A 20,518-nucleotide genomic window follows, 5' to 3' on the forward strand; every position below is an offset into this window, starting at 1 on the left:
AAGAATATTATTGTGTATAGCAGTGGCGGCCGGCCCATAGGGGGCGCTGGGGCACCGCCCTCCCTGATAAGAGGGGCTATAAATCTAAAATATATTTTTACAAATTAAGTTTTTAAATTCGGTTTATCCACCAGTATGTGCCTACATGCGATATAAATAACATATACAACATTTCCCACCTAGTGACATTCATTCACCAGTGAATTTCCACAGACAGACTTGTATCGTTTCTGTCATGGGGCTCTGAGAAAAAGCGCCCCTGAGTGCAGCCAAATAGCCCATCATTGACTGTTGCTAGGGTAAATTAATAAATATGCGGACAATCAGTTTCTTGGAAATTTATGGTCTTGGGGCGCTGAAAATTCTGCCCCAAGCAGCAGAAAATACCGCGAGATTTGAGTTTTTTTTTCTTTTGAGGCGCCGTCAATCAGAGAGAGGTGTGGTGAAAAAGTCCATATGGAAAATTGCATCAAGTTAGCTGTGCTAGGAAAAATTAGCATAGCAGCGCAGCTGGATGAAGGACACCGCGTCGCGGTAAGAAGGCACAATGAAGAGGTTGATAAGAATCGTCATATTTTATCTAAACTCATTGACTGTATTAAGTTTTGTGGTGCTGATACTTAATCAGTATTTTCACCAGCCGCCACTGGTGTATAGACTGATTAAAAACAATGCAATTTACGCTATCATAAGGAAAATCTCAAGTTCTTCCATTTCAAGGATTAAAAAAGGTAACAATGTCAACTTTAGAATCTAGAATCCAGGAGATTAAAATTACACAAATTGAAATCACTGAAAGTCAGCCTCAGATTCAAGAGGTTTTTAAAGTGGGGAGAAGTGCATTTCAGTTCCTCTGAATGTATAGGTGAGAACAGCCGATTCACACCTGGGGAGGGTAAATAATTTGTATTTGAATGTTGTCTGGCATTGTAAAGCACTATAGTGACACTAAAAGAACAACCCAGGATTAATAGGAATTCTTATACTGCATAAACATTATTTAGCACAAAAAAATTCCTCGCGCTCGGGAAAACTATGCGTGCGGTTGAGCGCTGATTAGACTATAGGAAATTAAAGCGGAGGGTTTTTATTTAGACTATAAAAAAATTAACCTGCGTCTATTTTTAGGCGTGCCAGCTGCCACTTTTTAGTTAGAAGTTTTCAATACAAATCTTATAATGCCCACATGACATGACGGAATAAGGCACGGCTGGTGATGATTGGGGTTTGTTGGGTTACAGTGGATTTTACTACGCGGTGTGAGTGCAATGGCCATCCGTCCGCTCGCGCTGACTCTGCTCTCCGCGGATGGCCGGACCGGCCCCTCCCACCTCTCGCTCCTTTGAAGTCCCTGGGGCGCTTCTGCATTGTTGCACGCGCGTTGCATACACAGCGCATAGTAAAATCCACTGTAGCCCAACAAACCCCTAGTATTTTATAGCGCAAGCCCAGGCAACGATAGCAACGATAGCTCACCAGTCATGTGTAATTCTGCGGTCCCGCTGCTTCGCATGTCTAAAAGGGAGGCCGCCTAACTAGTGAGCGAGGAGCGATATTGATTTGGGCGCACGCCGTGACAGGCTGAAAAAACTGTTGTCAGATTAATGTGCAAAAACTATATAATAAAACTATATAAGACTACATGCCTTTATAAGACTTAACTTTTATTTAAGCGCACTCACAATAACGAAAAAACGTTGTGATTTTGTAAGTGTTGTGATTTTGTAAATGTTGTAAGCTGCGCTGTTCTGTATTGTTTTTGGTGAACTTGAGCGCGTCAGAAAATGAACACAAAGTTTTTTTAAATGGTCAGAGTCAGTCTGCTTGCTGTTTTTCCGACGCTTTCATAATCATTAGTCTACTTCTGCCGGTGCGCTCTGGAAAACTCCATGCATGCGGCTGAGCGCTGATTAAAACTATGGAGTAAATTAAAGAGGCGAATCACGATGCCGAATCGAAGTCCTGAGCCCAAACCTCATTTAAATTAAATCAACAAATATTATAAGTAAAAAACAATAGCCCACGTTTAGAAACCGTTTATAAATTCTTTCCGACATGAGTTGGCCCGGTGTTATGCGCAGAGCGCCAGGAGATTTCCTGAAGCTCCGAAATCGCTGGGCATGTTTTCTAAATAGACACTATCTTTAATAACTGATGGAGGTTTTGAGCTGTATACACACGCATTCCTGCCTATACAACTCTTAAAACTACACCTGTAACGCAATAAACAGTAATATTTCAAACATTCTGCAGGCTGATATTTGGAGAAAGGAAAGAATAATGAATAAACCAGTTGTTAGGTCAAAATATCCCTACATCTCATATGAGCCAACATGAGCAACTCAACAATGTGTTTAAAGTACCTAAAATAATCCAGAACTTAAATAACAATAAACCGATACAGAGATACGTTATATAACAGCCACTACTGTATTTACTGCAACGAGCGAAAATGTCACTTTGCGCCACCTGGCGGCCATTTTACGAATGATTTTGAAATGCAACTGATTTATTTTGGCCGCTGACGTTTTTACACGGCGGTGAGCGCGACGGTAATAACCATTCCAATTGATTAACTACTGTATGTATGTTTGCCCTGCCTCGTGCCCTAAGCTTCCTGGGGCCTTATGTACAAAGACTTGCGTTGAATTCATACTAAAACATTGCGTACAGACAAAGCTGTAAATGTGCGTATGCAGTAAAGAAATCTGATGTATGAAACACTGCGTACGCGGAATCCCACGCATATTCTCTTTGTACATCCGAATTAACGTGAAATTGAGCGCACTCCTCTGTATAAATATGTTAAAGCAATGGCAAAAACAAGCAAGAAGAGAAACTTCACAGAATGTGAATTGGAGGTGCTCCTATCGGAGGTAGACAGGAGAAAAACTGTGTTATTTGAAAGTTTGTCCTCCGGAATTAATAACAAAATAAAATAAAAAACTTAGCTGGAATAATATCTTTAAATACATCACTTACCAAGAAGCCACCCATCGCGCACCCTGCCACCCTGGAGCCTCATCCCAACCATGCTGTTTGTGAGGATGAAAGAATCATGGGTTGTCCCAGGCCACGTTGCCACAATATTTGTTAGGCACATTTGAGCATCACATATTATTTACACATTTATTAATCGGAAATGTTTCCGATTTACGTATGCAAATTCGTCTTCAGATGGCGCCTTTATAGCATTGTGCGTGCAGTCGATCGCTCTGATTACATTAGGAAAACCGGCGTTTGCTGCAAATTGTGCTTTAATGTTTGGCTGGTCAACTGCATGGTATGGAAACCTTATATGGACTACCTGCTAGACATGCGGATGATCCCGTCCCATGCAGCTGGCATTGCATGGCTCACGACTGGCTTAACCCCGAGCGGTCTGCCAGTTCCCTTTGGAAAGAACCAGTTGCCAGGAAACCAGGCGTTGTCAGCACCTGCAAGGGAACGGGTAATGCGTGGCTCCTCGCTGTCTCTCTTTCCAAATTTGGACCCAACTCAGCACAGAGCTCCAAGAGGATAGCTCTTGAAAATCTGAAACGGATAATAAGCCAGTCATCATTGTGGGCCAGAAAATCACTGTGATCCCTAAAAACACATTCCCTTCGGATTTGGCCATTAACAATGTCCTCTAATAAGGCCAACAGGGTTGTATACATTTGCAAATGCTTTTATATGTTCTAAATCACATAATTGGTAGAAAAATATTGTGTCACTTAACCCATTTTATCAATTATAAATTAATAGCAATGTTTTTTTACATGTGTTGGTGCGATACTTTGTAGTGTGCAATTTAACATAATTGCCTCTAGGAAGTCGCCAACGGAAATAAAACAAACACACACAAGAAATACATGTACGCCAGACATGAAGTTGGCGTGAAGGAACGCACATTCTCGCGTTAATTTCACTGTTAGTTAATCCGACCGTGAGCGTAAAAATTGGCGTAAGCAAAGTTTTTGTGCGTACGCAGCGTTGATACACGAGGCCCCTGGTCCCCGCGACCTGAAACCTATCCCAGGATAATACAGGATAAAGCAGTAAAGAAGATAAGTGAGAATACTACTGTTGAACAGTGCAAAATATTTACTGAAATACATTGTTTTCTGTAGCACATTACTGCTTTAATGAAAAACAGTACATTGCTGTCAGATTGTGGGTTTTTTGTTAACAGCAATTTTTACAGTATATATATATATATATATGTATTCGCATTCCAAAACACTCGTAAACCAAATTTAATTTACCCATAGGAAATAATGGAAACTTAACTTATTTGTTCTACAGCCCAAAAAATAAATACATAAATATAATTAATACAAAATATAAAGTAAAAATAAAACAAATTAACCTGTACTTTACCTAAAAAAAATAAAAAATAAATCCCGACAGATAAGGGTTTTCGTTTGTGCACGCAGGGTGTATGTGTGTAAAATGTGCACACACACACACACACACACACACATTAACGGATAGACCGTTTTTAAAACCGTTTAAAAATTAGCAAGGAACATTCCTAGTCACACTCACGTGAGCGCATACTAACAGGATCACTGCTGTAAGTAAAACAACAACAACAACAAAAAAAAACAAATTAAACAGCTCCTCACCTTTGAAAACAATCGCGACAGAGAGAAGTTTGTGTGTTTATTTGGCAACCTGAGAGGAGGGGGGCTGAAGGGGGGCTCGCTTGCGTTTACGGCCCCCCTTCTCTCAGGTTGCCAAACAAATACACAAACTCTCTCTGCCTTACACAGACACAAACACACACACTCAAAAACACTGCAGGCACTAAGACCCAGCAGGGTAGACGATAGGTCTCGGCTTTACTGCTCGCCTTCTCTCAGGTTGCCAAATAAACACTAAGCAAATAACACTAATAAACACAGCGTGTGTGTGTGTGTGTGTGTGTGTATTCACCCAGCAGGAGAGGCGATTACCTACATTCTGCTGCTGCAAGAGAGAAAAACCGTTGGCTTAAGGCTGATGTAATGCTCGGTGTTAAAACAAGAAGCGCATCCGTGAAACATGATACTCGGTGCTCGTAAACTAAGACAATGCTCGTTTTTCAAGTCAGAAATTATTAAAAAATTGTTGCTCGTCTTGCGAAACACTCGTAAACCGCATTACTCGTAATCCGAGGTTCCACTGTATATATATATATATATATATATATATATATATATATATATATATATATATATATATATACGCACACACACACACACACACACACACATAGTGTAACTGTCAGGGTTAACCCCTAGAGGGCGCCTTGTGCCCAAAGACCATTTATGTGTTTTTGTTGTGTTTCATTAATATAGGAATGATGGGAGCTCTAAATAGCCTGTTTATGTTGAGCTTGTTGGAAGTTTTTTAAAAACACATTTTTTCAGAAACAAATTGGGCATTAAGGGTTGGGTTGGACCCCTGCATAGTTCTTAACCACCTGTAAGAAACGAACCACATTAATGAAGTAGAGTTTTCCTTTTCTGTCATCCCACAGGTATTCAGGAGAAAGTAACTTGGTGGGCTTGTTGTACAGGAAGTACCTGTTGAAGTGAGACTCTTCCCGCCAAGTGAGACTGCTTCGATCTGATTGGCTCGGTCATCTTCATGCGACATGTCTTCACTAGCTTGTGCATGTTCTCGAGGCGTCCTCTGATGACAGTACCACCATAGTAGTAGTCTTCTGCATCTAAAGGTATGTAAGCTTAAGATTTACAGCGCCACTCGTATGTGAACTTTTCCCAAGAAAAAACAAAAAGGCAGGCCTACAGCATGTCAACAAGGTCCCACAGAGACTCCGCCACCAGTGAACATAGAATTTGGAGTCACTCGAGGCTGAATGTGTAGTCTGTCTTGCCAGTGAGTTCTTCTTCAATTAGTTTTTCATTCATCTCCATTCTACCGAGTGAGATTTTCTGACAGCGGTTCGAGCCTGCTGTTTTTATGACAATCAACTGAAACCCTTTTCCCAAGGTTAACCCCGGGAACATCTGGAAGATCTGTAAACAGGTAATAATGCACTCGGTAGCCCACAAAAAAGTGCGGCTCCGCTGACTCCAGCAGGTCCTTCAGGAAATGTACATACCTGCAGAAAAATATTTTGCTTCTTAATCATAAATATTCTTAATCATAAACATTACCGAGGTATTTAATGGTGTTGCTAGGCTAATTCAGTATTATATACAGTGTGTGTAAATGCTGCTGTTTTAATTAAAAATTTAGAGTACAGATACAGTCTAACCTGAATCACTGTCAAATCAAACCTATCCTCCCACCAGATTGGTGCTAACCACTGGGTTGTTGTCGCAATGTCTGGCCAACTGATAACACACACACACAAACTTACTTTTGCTGTCTTAGTCACTTAGTTTATTGGTAGGTATAGACAGGTGGCAAATTTAAGAATAATTATGTCTTTGTGCAGTTATTAATTGCTTATTTTCACTTACCTACTACTCACACTAGGCTGTGGGCAAGCAATTCTAATACTAAGACAAATATTATTATTATTAGTAGTAGAAGTAGTGTTTTTTACTTACTAAACTTAATCAAATAAATTCACTGTTCACAATTATTTAAATTTAACAAATAAACTTTTATAGCACATTTAGCAATAAACACTGAAAGCAACTTTAAAGAAATTTGAATGTAGATGTACATAGATTCTCTGATTAGCAAGAGAGTGGTAAAGAATATCACTCTAAGACATTTTAAGAAAAAAAAAAAACTTTTAAAAGAAAATGCCAAAAATAAATGTTCTTCCTGTCATAGACAGATCTTCCTACTGTATACACGCACTACGCGCGTTGCTTACTTACAGTAAGGCCCCCCTAAAATAAAATGAGCCCCTAGCTAGGGCTCAACATTAGCAGATGTTAATTGGCAGGAATAACCACAAAATGTGTCTGGGCAAGTTTTTTTTACGAGAAATTTGTCATACGTTTGAGCAAATATGATAACATAACATGTTCATTACTATTAGGAAGTAAATATTATAGCAACAATATTATGATTGTCACAAATGTCTGAGTTCTCACTTTTAAAAGAGTATATTTCCTCACTGCTTCTTGCACGCACACACTTTGTATTTACACTCAATGAACTGCATTCTCTCTTGTCATTGCATTGTAGGTTACACAATAACATTGAATTGTGCATATGCTGCCAGATAATGCTGAAACCCCACCCAGTCAGCTAATAAAGATATGTCCTAATAATATCAGTACTAAATCTCATTCTGTTTTATTGCTGTTATTGAACACCTTAAATGTTATTTTAGTTTAAAACAATGTTTATTCAAAACAGGTTTTGACAATTTATATGGTTCCTTCCTAGGCTTCCTTGTATTTAGTAAAAAAAAAAAAAAAAATACTATATAGGTTCACCATACATTAAATCTGAACTGATATTATTTGGACATTTCTTTATTAGCTGACTGGGTGGGGTTTCAGCATTATCTGGTAAATACAAAGTATGTGCGTGCGATGTGAAGATTGATGAGTTTTTTAATCCATGGCAGTCCTACTAAAAGGCCAGGCTCACTCAGCCAAGCTGTTGCATTCTTTTTCTCACTTTCTATTTATCCTTTTATCTCTCTACATTTACGTTTTATATTTAAGCGCCATATTTAAAATTCAATGTTTACAAGAGGTATTTCATTCAATAAATGTATGATGTTACCAAAGCCAATGAATAATCAGGCTTAAGAACTGTGATCTCAATATTAACCAAATTAAGGCTGATTTTTTGCCATAATTGAATAGCCCTAGTTCTATGACATGTCATATGCTGTTGTCTAAGCAGGATTGAAAGTTTTCTTATTCAGTCATCTAATAAAAGAAAAACCTAGTATATATACAGTGGGGCAAAAAAAAGTATTAAGTCAGCCACCAATTGTGAAAGATAAGAGAGGCCAGTAATTTTATTTTTATGGTGGACAATGGTTATGGTTCCAATTCCACCTACATAACTTATGATCACGTTTTTTTTATATATATTCTGTGGACATTCTAAAGACTCAACCCACTCTTTGATACAAACAACCAGGCCATGCCCAAGGCACTGAGATTATACTTTTTCCCTTCTGATGTTTTATTTAAAATGCAGCCTTGCAATTTGCTGATTAGCATTTGCGATAATTATTCTACGTTTTTATATAGTCTGGCTTTAATGAAATTGTGAGTCATACAACCTAAGTAGATAATGTTAGCTACATAGTTTACAGAACAGAATAACCAGTGCTTGAAGTTTATTTAAAAAAAAAATTATTTTCCTGCATTTTCCAACATTCTTGTGGCTTTTCCTTGCTCATTGACATCAACAGGACTCAAGTTCATGTTTATTTTCGTTTTTTGCCAAGTATTTATTAATGTTGTATGTTATGGATTTAATGTTGCTGACTATTGGGCAATTTATAAAAGCTTGGAGTGGCTTCTCCAGGATACAGGCAGTGGTAGGTCACCCTGCCTTCTATTGCCACAATACAATATATGTGGTTCAGTGCAGTGAATATTGTTCAGAGCTCTATACTGGTGAGACAAAGCGTCATCTTCATAATAGAATGTATCAACAGAAGCAGCAACACCCTCGGGCCGGATTCTGCAGTACACCTTCTCCTGAAGAAAAAAATACACACATACTTGTAACAAAATGTATGAATTTTGGACAGAGAGGATAAATGGTCAGAGTGAGGAGTGAAGAAGGTGGAAAATCCTTATCTCAACAGTGGTGGATAATTTTCAACTTACCTTAGACTGAATGAGCTACTTGGATGAATAGTGAAACATATTTACTGAACAAGATAGAAGTACAATTGACATGACTCAACTTCCACATAACCTCACCTGGATGACTGAGAAACTTTACAGACATACTTAAGTACAGTAACAAAGAAATTCAATTAGCTTCCACACCTGCTGGTATGTCTATGTATTTAAATTACTGTGTTCTCTTGTTCTTTACAATGTTTACACTCTGGATGATTACCTCTAATTATTAACAATCCTTCTATTGTCAATCTTGATTCTGTTCACCATGTTGCCATCTTGCTATTGTCTACACTGGCTCATGTTGATTGTTGCTTGCCAAACCTGTGCCTGTACTATGACATTTATTTTAATATAATACATAGCTCAATACCTCCATCATTAATGACAAATGTGGCCTCTTTAAAGCATAATAATAATTTATCATTGTGGAAAAACACCCAATGTACGTGCATGTCATTCAAAAGTTCTGACGCGTGTTTTTCTTGTTACACAGTGTCACTCGCGACTCCAGGCGTCCGTTGATTTCTTTGTCTCTTGTTTTATTTTCAACATCAAAGTACAACGGTTGTTACAGTTTCTTGCATAAATCCACTGTAGTCACGACAAGTCGTTTGCTGTGTTCTGTAGCTTCAGTAGATTACAGTTACAACAACTTATTTTACTGTATCTTTTAGCTTACATAATCACGGTCAAAAGCTTGTGTTCTCCACACCTTTCTGTATCCTTCCGTGTCTTAACAACAACTGAACAACTAACGTGCGTGATAGACATGCAGCTACACAACTGTGGGATGATGTCACAGAACAACTTATGAAATGATGTCACAATACAACTTACGGGTATAATGCTAAATGCTTAAACTAATAAACTTAATGGACTTCATGCTTAATGCTTAACTAAAAGACTTAATTTTTAATGCTTAATAAATTGAAATGAAATAAACACAACAACAAATCACAAGAATGAAATATGGCCCTTACACCCAGAAAAATTTAATTTTTTGAAATGAATCCAAGTCCTTGTTTTCTGATTTGATTTATATTATGTATATATTAAGTTTAATATGTTGTTGAAAAGAGTTATTGAATCAATGCCCAGGTAAATTATTTTTTATTTATTTTATTTTATTTATTACAGATGGGGCATTTAAAAATGAGCGTTTTTTTTCTGCGGCATGACGAAATTCTTCCCACTAACTGCCGCGCTATTCTGGGAGTCCGCGCCTTGCAATTTACATCCAAGTGTTGTACTTCACAGAATTTCCACCAGGTGGCACATGGAAGAACTCATTCAAAGTCTGCAATGTATAGTATAGTCTATATGCACATGTAACTTAGTGATTGTGTGAAAACAGCCACAATAAATTTTGAACAAATAGACAGTTTCTTATATATTGTGACGGGGGCGGGGTTTCGCTTGGGAACCATCATGCTTTGCGGGAGGGGCTGTTATGTGTTCACCCTGTTGGGAGAAGGTATTTGGTTTAGTGGCTTCAGCCAGGATATGTGTGATGTGTGTGTGTTGTTATGCTGCTGGTTCACCTGTGTGAGTCTAATAAAATACTCCCAGCCATTTGCATTGGGCAGCAAGTGAACTAACTCGTCTCTCCACCATCCTTTCGGGCGTAAAAACGCTACAATTGGTGTCAGAAGTGGGATGGAGAGTCACGAGTTAGAGCGCACCCCGGAGGAAATCCGGAGGATCCAAATAGGCCGCCGAGTGGCAGAGCAGCTGCGGAGGAAGAAGACCCTCCCTGACGGGGCCAGCGCGGGCAAAGAGCGGCGACCGGAGCGGAGCGGCGCGTTCCAGGTTCCGGCATTGGACCTCGGAGAGGATTCCTCCAGTGACACGGCGCCGACGCCGGAGCAAGCTACAGCTCCGTGCCTTGTCCGCCAGCGAAGCGACCTACAGCTGCGCCTGCCGGCCTACAACGGCGCCGGCGATCCCCACGCGTTCATCGCCCAGGTAGAGCTAGCCGCCAAATTCGCGGGCTGGTCCCCGGCGGAAACAGCCGTCCGGGTGGCCCTCTCGTTGGAGGGTGACGCGCTGCGGGCGTTGCAAGATCTCCGGGCTGATGAGCGGGAGGATTGGGTGAAGCTGCAGCAGTCGCTCTGTTTCCGCTTCGGCGCAGGGGACCGTAACGAGGCCGCGGGCGAGGAGTTGGCAACCCGCGTGCGGAGCGCCTCTGAGCCACTAGGGGCGTTCGCCATGGACCTGCGATCTCTCGCGCGCCAGGGCTACCCGGATTTCGGACACGGCCAGCAGGAAGAGCTAGCTCGTCGCGCGTTCCTTCGGGGAGTCCGGCCGTACCGGCTTCGCGAGCACCTCCGGTTAGCGGCACCGGCGTCCCTGTCCGAGGCGCTGCGCGAGGCCGAGCGCGCCGAGCCCATCTTGGGTGAACACCGCGGCGAGAGAGCCGAGCGATCTTCGGTGGCTCGCGGCCGCTGGGTAGGTGAACCTAGCCGGGGACAGGGCTACCCGTCACGGCTAGGCCTCGACCCAGCCTCCGAGTTTCCGCGACGCCGCCGAGGCCAGGGACCGCCAGACCACCGCTGCAACGTTCTCCGGCCGGAGGACAGCGTACCCCAGCAGCCGTTAAACTAGCTTCGGGGGGCGCCGAGGGGAAACCGCCTCCCACCGCCATCTTTGTTTCCCCAACTGCCGGATTTAACTTCCGGTCGGGACGTGTCGGAAATCGCTTGGGGGTCTATGTGGACTGCGGCCTGGACAACGTTTCGCTGCGGGCGCTCGTGGACACCGGCTCTACAGTTCCGCTGCTGCGCGGGGGATTGTTGGAGCGTGGAGAGCGCGGTCGTGTGCTGCCGGACCCGGCCGTGAACATTCGCACCGTGTCAGGGAGTTTACTGAGGATACGGGCCTGTCGCACAGTGCGAATACAAGTAGGTGCAATCATTCTTTTTCACCCATTCTTTGTGGCGGATATAGAGGATGATTGTATCTTGGGATTAGACATTTTGGAAAGGTGGGGTGCGGTACTGAATCTCGCGGACGGGACTCTGCGTGGTAGTTTCGGTTTAGCTAGGTTGCTAGTGCCCAAAGCGCAGCCGGACGGGTTAGTAGCACGCACCAGGGGGGCGGAACTTCCGGTGGACGCGCCATGTAAACATCCGGTAGCTGTCCGAGCAAGAATAATGGCCGAGCTGATGCAGCGTAGCAGTGTGGGGCTAAATCAGACGCAGACCGACGCCGTGAAGTCCCTTTTGCACGAGTTCGCAGATATTTTCGCAGTAGATGAGCGCGAGTGCACGCATACCGATTTGGTGCAGTACAATATCGATACAGGTAACGCCGCTCCTGTTCGGTTACATCCGAGATGCCTCCCGTTAGCTAAACGAGCTATAGCCGAGCAGCAGCTGCGTGAGATGGCCGACTCGGGCGTCATAGAGCCAGCATCCGGACCGTGGTCTTTACCCGTTGTACTTGTGCGTAAAAAGGACGAATCGTGGCGGTTTTGTGTGGACTACCGGCGGTTAAACGAGGTGACGCGTAAAGATTCTTATCCGTTGCCGCGAATAGATGATGCGCTGGAACACGTTGCGGGCTCGGCGTGGTTTAGCTCGTTGGATCTGCGTAGCGGGTACTGGCAAGTAGAGCTCGCCCCGGAAGCACGACCCAAAACCGCGTTTTCGATCGGACAAGGGCTATGGCAATTTCGGCGCATGCCGTTCGGCCTCTGCAACGCTCCCGCTACGTTCGAACGGTTGATGGAGAGAGTATTGGCAGAGATCCCTCGCAACCGTTGTGTCGTCTACTTAGACGATTTATTGGTGCACGGCAAGGATTTTGCGGTCGCGCTAGCTAACCTACGGGAGGTGTTTCTAGCTATCCGGCGGGCGAATTTGCGGCTCAATCCCAAAAAGTGCCAGTTGTTGCGGCAAGAAACCGTCTTTCTGGGACACGTCATTAGCGCTCGAGGGATTGCCACCGATCCAGCCAAAATTGCCGCGGTACAGAATTGGCCTGAGCCGTCAAATGTGTCGCAGCTACGCACTTTTCTCGGGTTAGCGTCGTACTATCGCCGGTTCGTGAGGGATTTTGCTACGATCGCCAGCCCGCTGCACGCTGGGACAGGGAGCACGCGCGTGCGTTTACTCGGTTACGGGAAGCTCTGGTTACGTCGCCCGTTCTCGAATATCCTGATATAGCTCGTACGTTTATTCTCGACACGGACGCGAGCGATGTAGGGCTGGGGGCCGTCCTGTCTCAGGTTGCCGGGGGCAAAGAGCGTGTTGTCGCTTATTTCAGCCGCGCGTTGTCTGGGCCGGAGAACAATTACTGCGTCACGCGGCGCGAGCTGCTAGCGGCCGTCGCGGCCCTTAAGCATTTTAGGCCGTATTTATACGGGCAATCCTTCTTGCTGCGGACCGATCACGCTTCGCTAGTGTGGCTGCTTAGTTTTAAAGAGCCCGAGGGGCAGTTAGCACGTTGGCTCGAGCGGTTGCAGGGCTATCATTTTACCGGTTAGCACCGAGCGGGAAAATTGCATGCTAACGCCGATGCGCTATCCCGCCGGCCGTGCAGCAAAGAGCGTTGTCGACACTGCGAGCGGGTTGAAGAGCGTGTGGGTGGTCACGACATCGAACACACCCCGACCCCCGGGAACCAGAACATTCTCCCTGCGCAGTCTTCCGAAGCCCCCGTCGGTAATCGGCTGTCCGAGCCGGCGTGCAGCCGAGTCACTGCGGCACCTAAACCATCGCCGGTGGTCGTTTCGCCTGTGTTTCACTCGCAGTTTCACCGACTAGCGTTGCGGGGGGGTTTACTCTACCGCCAGTGGGAACGGCCGTGTGGCGCTGGCGAATCTTTTCAGCTGCTGGTGCCGCGGACTTTGTGGGCATGTGTGCTGGGGATGGTTCATGGGCACGCAGGTTCGGGACACTTTGGGGTAACTAAGACACTGCGGCGGTTGCGTGCTCGGTTCTACTGGCCGGGTTGTCATACTGATAGCAAACTTTTTGTTCACAGATGCGATGTCTGCACGGCAAAGAAGGGCCCTACCCAGCGCTCACGAGCACCCTTGCAAGACTTTCGGGTGGGGGCGCCCATGGAACGTATGGGCGTGGACATTCTGGGGCCGTTTCCCATCTCGGATCGCGGGAATCGTTATGTGCTGGTGGCCATGGATTATTTCACGAAGTGGCCGGAGGCGTTCGCTGTTCCGGATCAGAGCGCTTCCACCACGGCTCGAGTGCTGGTGGATGAGGTGTTCAGTCGATTCGGCGCCCCGGGGCAGTTGCACAGCGATCAGGGGCGTAACTTCGAGGCGGAGGTGTTTGCGGCGGTGTGCGAGCGCCTCGGGGTGAAAAAGACCCGCACCACGCCCCTGCATCCACAAAGTGACGGCCTTGTGGAACGGTTCAACCGAACACTCACCACCCAACTCGCCGTGCTTACCAGCGACCGGCAAAAAGATTGGGACGAGCATTCGCCTCTCGTGCTTTGGGCGTATCGTACAGCGGTGCAGGAGTCCTCGCAACTGACGCCAGCTGCGTTGATGTTCGGTCGTGAGTTGCGCACGCCTGTGGATCTAGTGTTCGGGTCCCCTCCACAAGTGGATTTACCCACGAAACCAGGTGTGGAGTATTTTTGTTCATTAAAAGACAAACTGTTCCGTGTCCCCGAAATGCCGCGTAGACACTTGGCAGACGCCGGGGTTAAGCAGCGCCGTGTGTACGATACGCACAGCCGGGGGCGAGACTTTGCTGCTGGGGAGCAGGTTTGGGTATATTCCCCCGGAAGGAAAAGGGGGCTCTCACCTAAGCTTATGTCGCACTGGGTGGGCCCCTGCACGGTCGTCGCACAGCTCTCTGATGTGGTCTATCGGGTGCGGTTGGCGGGGCGGTCGCGACTGGTCGTGCTCCACCGGGATCGTCTGGCTCCTTATCAGCCCCACGCCAGGGCATCGTCGGATTCTGTGGAGGCCAGTCCGCCTCAGGAGGAGGGCGACGGGCCCCCTTCCTCCGCAACCAGACTCCGGCGTTCCCAACGCCGGCGCCGACCACCGTCACGTCTGTTGGGCTGTTGGACACAGCTCGGGTGGGGGCAGTGTGACGGGGGCGGGGTTTCGCTTGGGAACCATCATGCTTTGCGGGAGGGGCTGTTATGTGTTCACCCTGTTGGGAGAAGGTATTTGGTTTAGTGGCTTCAGCCAGGATATGTGTGATGTGTGTGTGTTGTTATGCTGCTGGTTCACCTGTGTGAGTCTAATAAAATACTCCCAGCCATTTGCATTGGGCAGCAAGTGAACTAACTCGTCTCTCCACCATCCTTTCGGGCGTAAAAACGCTACAATATATATATATATATATATTCTTTCTTCTTTGGGTTCCGTCAAAGTTGCATGCATTTTCGAAAGCGGAGCCACGCGCAAAGTCACAGGTAATTTTTTATTACTATCTATCTATCTATCTATCTATCTACACTGAAGGATAACGATGAATCGACATTTTTTATTTGCTTTTCCAAAGCTGTTGCAATAAATCCTAAGTCTGTTTTATGTGACGGACGTTTTTGCCCTAACTCTCCTTTCTAATATGCATGTGTATGGTATGTATTATAACATATAAATAATGTCAATGTTTGCTACAGTACAGTATTATTTTTTTATATTAAACATTTTTTTGTATTTCAAGAAATTTTCTGTAGGCCTATTTGCATTTTTCCTAGCTTTAATCCTTATGTTTAGCACATATTAATGCCTAATACAAATACTATTAGATTCTATTCACACTTAGTACAAATGGTTTTGATACAATGACTTTGATAACTACAAGTATAATTACAAGTGCAAATAGCGATACTGTAGTTGTCCTACCTATTTTACAATCGTTTGAGCTGGTGATCCGTTTTTTTTTTTTTTTTTTTTGTAAATGCAGTTAATACCAAAACATTAGGAGGGGAGGTCCTAAAATATACCATGCTGTATTAAACTAGCAAACTACAGTGTATGCATTTGCAGTTTGTGTAAAATTTGTTTTACACATTGTTGAATTTAATCTCACAACAGACATGGAGGCAAAGACATTCCATAAGAAAGTCGCAGTTCGCGCTAGCAAGAAGCAAAGGGTAAGAATTTATTTTTATTTACACCATTTCTTATTAAGTTTGTGTTGTACTTCTGTTTTAACATCAAAAATGCCCTATAGAAGTCCGGAAAGGAGAACAAACCATGCCTAGGCAGGAAAGCAACAGCAGCAACTGGGCTTGTAAAAAAGAAATCGGTATGTACAGTAATTGGTTTTATATTAACACTGATGAATACTCATGTACTGTTTATGTCAAAGTTGTAATAAAGGTATTAAATTACTGTTAAACTTGGATTCTGGTGTCCAGCGTGGTGAAAGTTTTGAAGCAGGATTTAACGACTTTGACAAGAAAGCTTCTGAATTTGGAGGTGAGGGTTGGCTGGTTGGGGGAGCGTTTGAAGGAAAAAGCACACCAGTCTCAGCCACCGACAACAGATAGGGAAACCTCCACAGACGGCGATCCCGCATTGATGTCAACTCTTTTGGAGACTCCCACTTTAGACAATGGCCCGAAGCACACTGCTGCAGGAAAAGTCATTGCCGCAGAAGGCATTAACTGGATCAAGACTCAGGCTGAATCCCCTGATATGAATCCTATTGAGATGGTATGCCATGCAATAAAAAACTATATTAGAAAAACAGCAAAATCAACTAGAAAGATTGATTTAATTGCTGCCACATTTCTGGTTTAAAGAACTAAAAGATACAATATGCAACAACTACATAAATAGACTGTTTAAAGTTCTTCCAGTCGTGGTTAGTGGGGTGGACAGACGAGAATGTAGTACAGTAGATGTACAAAACACAAATTGAAGTGTAATCTGTCTTAATCTGTATTTCTGCCTATGTAACCACTCAATAAAAACCTTACTATAATGAAAACGTGGTCTAATTGTATTAAATAGAAATATAAGTAAAAAAGCATCTTCAGCTTGCTCTTTTAGTTGGAAAATAGCATATTGAACTGATTAAACTAACTAATGACAAGATTGTGAAAATGGTGGAGAGTTATCACAGATCGTCTGAGCAACGTTTTTTACATGTCGAACCGGTTTTTACATGTAAATTACATTTCGCACCTCATTGGTGGAAAAGATGGAGAGAAGAGCTTGCGTCAAGACCATACTAAAACTTCCCCCAATTTAATCCACTAACAAACATTATGCAGTCTACAGTATATTGAAGCTGTGAGGCAATCAAGGTACAATATTAAATAAGATCAAAACAGATCAGTGTATCAAAACTATTATAGTATGAGGAGGCTCCTGTTTTGCAAATCACTTTGAATGAAAAAATATTTTTAGTTCAGGAAAACTTGGTCTTGGACTCTTCATTCCACCTCGTGACTTTCCTTTCAATCTTTCTTTATTATTTTAAAGGATAATTTTCCAACCAACAAAAATCTTAAAAACTTGCGATCTATTTCCGAACCATCTAGGCCAGGGGTCGGCAACCTTAATTATTCAAAGAGCCAGTTTGACCCGTTTTTTTGCCTAAAATATCGCAGTTGGAGCCACAACAAGTGTTCAGCGAAATGTATTGTTGGGGGGGTGGGGGAGACACGTTTTATTTTAAATTTACAATAGCAGCCGAAAAATATATCACCATAGGAGCACGTCTTTGGAGCCGCAGCAGAGAAATGAAGGAGCTGCATGGTTGGCGACCCCCGATCTAGGCTATATATTTAAATATATAAATATATATTAAAAGAAAGATTGACACAAACATAATAAAACTCGAACCAAAACCAACCTAGTCAATAAAACCTCACAATATAAAGTTATAATATTGAAAACTGAAAATATTACAGTAAATATAATTTCCGCACATTTACTTTAGTTGCTTGTTTTAACCTGCGCCTGAGAACTGTCACCTGGTCTTGTGTTTCCTGCGACATCGCGTCTCTTGAAATCTCAATAAAACCTCCGCAAGCTCACTGCTGGAGCTCCCACGGCTTTTCAAGTCTCACATGGAGCTGGATTATTGTGACCCAAGGCCGCAAGGAGGTAAACATCACGACCCCTGTTCCCAGCCGGGGAAATTCGCCCAGACTCTGGATGTCCAGACTGGATGTCACAGAGGACTCCCGCCTGAGGCCGTGCCCACAGAGAAAGCTTGGAGGGGCCAGTCCCAGCACAAGCCTCCCTGCGCAGAAGCTGCTGTCTACGTGTGCCCACCAGATCTGCCACTTTGCTTACCACCACCACTCACCAGCCTGTGCCCACATGCCAGCGACGCACTGCCCCCCAGATCTGCACGTGCACGTGCACATCACATCTTTCCTTCCCTTTCTTACCATCCTCCCTCCTTTAACCCTTTCCTTCCAAACTTTTGTTAAATAAATTATTACTTTTCCCTTGATAACTTGCTTTGTGTTTGTGCTTTACGGTGCTTTCCGTGCAACAAGGGTCGAACCTATTACAATTTTTTTTATAAATAAAATTTTAATACATTTTTAAATAAATCTCCAGTTTGACATGGCTGAACACGTCCACAGACACTTTTCAATTCAATTCAATTCAATTTTATTTGTATAGTGCTTTTAACAATTGTCATTGTCGCAAAGCAGCTTTAAAAGAACAATCAAAAGAATTATGTATGAAATGTAAGTGTGCAGTAAGTGTGATGAGCAGATTGTCCCTGGTGAGCAAGACGCAGGCAACGGTGGCAAGGAAAAAATCCCTAAAATGGTAATAGAGTAATCCTTCTATAGAGAAACTACCGAGAGCATCCTGAGCAGCTGCATCACTGTCTGGTTTGGGAATTGTGCCATATCGGACCGCAAGACCCTACAGCGAATAGTGAGAACAGCAGAGAAGATCATCTGGGTCTCTCCCCTCTATTGAGGACATCTACACCACACGTTGCATCCGCAAAGCCACCAGCATTGTGGCTGATCAGACACACCCCTCCCACACTCACTTCACACTCCTGCCATCTGGAAAAAAGGTACCGAGGCATTCGGGCACACACATCCAGACTGTGCAACAGCTTTTTTTTCACAAGCTATCCGTCTTCTCAACAAAAAGGGACTGGACTGACACACACACACACACATTATCACTTAGCTTAACTCAACTACCTCAAAACATTGAGACTGGACTGACTAATCAACACGAGCGCAAACACACGGACCTACACCACCAAACTATCGTACACACCAACCTGTAAATGCTCTTTTGCACAATATTCATTACTGGACTACTTTTCGCACTAACTTCTTAACTTCTTAATTCTTGTCACTACCTCTACACCTAATTATTATGTTATGTTGTCGCACTGTCACTTTGTTGCTTTTGTTTGCACATTTGCACGTGCACTTTATGTTGTCTGTAAAAAACCTAGTAGATAGTCTTCCTTAGTTAGTTAGTTTTTGTTAATTTATGTTGTAGTTTATGTTAGGTCAATCTGTCTTGTCTCTGCTAGCCAGCTAACTAGGCCTCTTAGTTAGCTAGTTTAGTTTTTCTGTTAATTTATGTTGTAAATTTATGTTGCATGTAGCACCTTGGTCCTGGAGGAACGTTGTTTTGTTTCACTGTGTATATGGTTGAAGTAACAATAAAGCCTACTTAAACTTAAACTTAATAGGAATAAACCTTGAGAAGAACCAGACTCAACAGGGAACCCATCCTCATTTGGGTGAAACAGAAAGCAGTAAATGATCTGCATTTATACTGTGTTAGGTGGCAGGCAGTTGAGTTATAACAGTTGATGTTAATTAATGTAAATATTGAGTCCAGGTAGTTAACTATCGAGCAACCGCAGCCAAGTCAAGTCCGCAGAGAAAAGGCTGTCAACACCAATCGAGGCCAGAACCGTCTTTATGTTAAAGTGAAACCATCCCCAGGAACAAGACGCATTCCAAAGAGACACATCCATGCGAAGAGATCTTTTATTGACAGCCGATTGAGGAGATCCTGCTATTTTAGTGCTATTAGATTTTAGTGCTGCGTTTGATACCATAGATCACAACATTCTTATCTCACGCCTTGAAAACTGCTGTGACATTCTGGATTAAATCCTATCTGACCAACAGAACCTTTTCAGTGAGCTTAGGTGTTTTTTCTTCCTCAGAGGCTTCACTAACTTGTGAGGTACCACAGGGTTCTATCCTGGGTCTTATCCTATTTTCTTTATATATGCAACCTCTGGGTTCCATCATGAACAAATACGGAATATCTATTCACTGTTATGCTGACGACACTCAGATCTATTTGCCTTTAAAGAAAAAACACACTAATAATGTCATCAAGTCCTTTACAACTTGTTTAGATGACATTAAAGCATGGATGTCTCTAAATTTTCTCAAATTAATTGAAAATAAAACTGAGATTGTGGCCTTCGGAAAAATGGATTCCTTGTGTGCTCCTGGCAGTGACTTTGCTCCATTAACGAACTACTGTGAACCATTTGTAAGGAATTTAGGCGTAATATTTAATATTGATTTTAACTTTGATAAACAAATAAACTCAGTGGTTAAATCTAGTTTCTTCCAACTGAGAACTTTAGCTAAGATTAAGCTTTTTTTATCATTCACAAATTTTAAAAAGTAATTTACGCTTTTATTTTATCTCGACTTGATTACTGTAATGCATTATATACAGGAATCAGCCAGTCATCTTTTTTTCATCTACAGCTTGTCCAAAAATTCTGCTGCTAGACTTTCAACTGGTACACGCAAAAATGACCACATTA

At 43.3% G+C, this 20,518-nt stretch overlaps 1 pseudogene; it reads right to left on the minus strand.

Moving 5' to 3' along the window:
* Nucleotides 1-5,410: 5,410 nt before the first annotated feature.
* On the minus strand, nt 5,411-17,720 carry LOC128511949 (histo-blood group ABO system transferase-like; annotated as a pseudogene).
* Between the last annotated feature and the right edge of the window lie 2,798 nt (nt 17,721-20,518).

This window comes from Clarias gariepinus, chromosome 24, assembly GCF_024256425.1.
Source record: "Clarias gariepinus isolate MV-2021 ecotype Netherlands chromosome 24, CGAR_prim_01v2, whole genome shotgun sequence".
NCBI classification, from domain to species: domain Eukaryota; kingdom Metazoa; phylum Chordata; class Actinopteri; order Siluriformes; family Clariidae; genus Clarias; species Clarias gariepinus.